This window comes from Vidua macroura, chromosome 16 (genome assembly GCF_024509145.1).
Source record: "Vidua macroura isolate BioBank_ID:100142 chromosome 16, ASM2450914v1, whole genome shotgun sequence".
Taxonomy (NCBI): Eukaryota; Metazoa; Chordata; class Aves; order Passeriformes; family Viduidae; genus Vidua; species Vidua macroura.
In genome coordinates, this window is record NC_071586.1 from 13,355,862 (window position 1) to 13,358,554 (window position 2,693).

The following is a 2,693-nucleotide window of genomic DNA, read 5'->3' on the forward strand; positions in this document are numbered from 1 at the left end:
TTCTGTGTCTTCTTCCTTTTGTTTGCTACTTGGAGATGGGGCTGGATAAGATCAGGATAAGGCTACGTAGCCCAAACCAAAACAGCAGCAGTTCTGAGCCCTCGGTCTCAGCAGTGCTTTGTAGCTGCTCTCCACAGACACTGTCAGCTTGGGCTTTGCAGGGACTGGGAAAGGACAAGCTGAGTTTTTCCTGGCACATTTTGCTTGCAAATGTAATTTTCCCTCTTGTTCCTTCTTAAAGCTGATCTTCCCAGGACTTGCATTTGTGCATTTTTCTCATGCTGCTCAGGTGAGTTTAAGTGCCTTTATTCCTTTTTTTTTTTTTTTTTTTCATGGGATGCATCTCAAGCAGTACTTTCATACCCAGCCCACTCCCTGTGCTGTCGCTCCAGGCTCGTTGCTTCACTCATTCAAGCCCTGGAGGAAGATGTGGAGCGAGCCCTTGCAGATGGGAGAGGAGGCAGCTCCTGCTGCTGAGTCCTTCCTCCTGCAAAACAGCGATGAGAGCTTTGATCAGGGTGGACAAGAGGAGCAAAAGCCTTTCTGCTCTGGCTGGCAGTGTTGGAGCACGCAGGATGAGATGAGTGAGAGACTCTCCCTGTTCTCCTGCGCGGCTGTTTCATGGCGAGTCCCCGGCTGAGGAGCTGCAGGCGCCGCCTCCCCGATCCAGCTCTGGAGGGCAATGCTGCCCTGTCGCTGCTGCTTTGTGCCTCCCTTTGCTCCAGGCAAAATCGGCTCTGCTAGCTCAGATGAGTGTCTCTAAACTGTTCACTCGGCTGCTGGTGATGTTTCCCTGTCTCCTGCCTGGAGCAAACTGAAGATCTGAGGTGGATTCAGGCAGTGGCAGTGACTTCCATCTGCTTCTCCTCTGTCCCCTGTATCCCAGGTGGATAGAGTCATCCAGACCCACCGATGCTTTGGGAGGTCCAACACCCCCTCTTCTGCTTCTGCCCTAGAGAAGCAAAGCAGAATATTCTCCAGTAAGCATGGGGAAAATTGTAAACACTGGGTTATACCCAACCCTGACATAGGCAGCAGTGGTTGCCTTCAGGACAGCAGTTTCACATCTGTCTGCTGGAACTGAGTTTGGCCCACTGAGCATGAGTTTCCAGAGAAGGGGCTGAGCAATTCCATGTCCAATTATTTATCTTACTACAAGGGTAAACACGGACTCGTGCCTCTGTTCCTCCTTGCTTTCTCTTGGTACTGAGCAGGCTTTTGGGTTTAGGTGTGATGATCTGCCCAGTGGTCAGGCCCTGACACCCTTCACTATGCAGGGCCTGAGTCCAAGATGAAACAACTGAGCAGAAACACAGTCCTGGTGTGAACAGCCCCACTTGGGCTGTGGCTGAGCTGAACACACTGCTGGGTGTAGAGGAAGGAGTGAGACACCAACAGAGCAGCTCACACTGCCCCTGGCCTGGCTGGTTTGCAAGGTGGATGCAGCATCACTCATTTTTAGAGCCAGTGGGCAGAAAGGAGGAGCTGGAGCCAGAGAGGTGAGGACCAGCACCACTCTGATCCTGCCCAGGCTAGGGAGCAGCTTGACCCTCTCTGCAGCACCCACACTCAGCTGGTCCATGAGCATTCACCTCTCCTGTGCCATATCCAACCCACACCAATCTCAGACAGGCCCTTGGCAGAGACTTTTTTGGCTAATTAATGAGCTGTGAGCTAATTGAGGGCATTGTGCCCAGCTTGCTGGAGCTGAGGACAGCTGCTGCTGGCTCCTCCAGCACTGGGTTATGTTTTGGGTTGGGGATTTTAGCAGAGAGTTCTACTAAGTTACAGGTTATAATAAAGGATTTGGAGATTGTTGTATCTGGGGTAAGTCCATAAAGTAAGCTAGAGGGTTTTGGGAGTATTTTGATATTTTGGATGCTGTTTTGCAGGGGCAAGGGAGAGACTCATTCCTCCACAAGCATAGTCCGGAGCTGGGGAGCACCAAGTGATGCAGGGGCACGGATGCACTTTGTCCTTGTGATCAGATCCACCTCGGCCACACGGTGGGTACAGAGTCACTTTTGGGTGCCAGCCTGGTGTGTAACTTCTCAGTATCTCCCTTGTTACTGCTGTCCCCTCCTCCCTGCTTGAGGGAGGCTGGTGACACCATCAAGCCACTGCTCCTCAGTAGCTCCTGATCGGGGCTGATAATTTATTTTATCTGTGGAGGGCAGGCAGAGGGATGGGCCAGAAACTTGGGCCTGTGGCTGGTGAAGGGAAGGCTTCTGGGCACCAGCAGTGTGGGGCTGTGCTCTGCTGTTGTGCAGCTGCTGGATGGAGGTGCAGTGGCCTGGGGCCACAGAATGTCCCTGTCCCTTCCTTGGGACCATCCCAGCCTTCTGTCCCCAGAGCATCCATGTTCTTTCTTCCCTTCTCTGGTGCCATCCCAATCTTCTTTTCCTGGAACTTCCATGTCCTTTCCTTCCTCTCTGGGGAGCAGCCCTGCTCCTTCCCTAGCAGCATCCCAGTCTTTTTCCTCCCATAACCTCCCCACTCTTTTGCTGGCAGCACCCCAGCCTTTTCCCCTTGATGCATCCACACTGCTTCCCCTGTTTACTCCCATAACGTCCCTCATCCACTTCTTCAGCAGCCCTGCAGCACCTTCTGTGCATGCTGAGGGCATCTGCCTTGCACTTGTACTCCTTGACCCAGAGCCAAATGTGAGATGGGGGAAAAAATACTGATCTGTG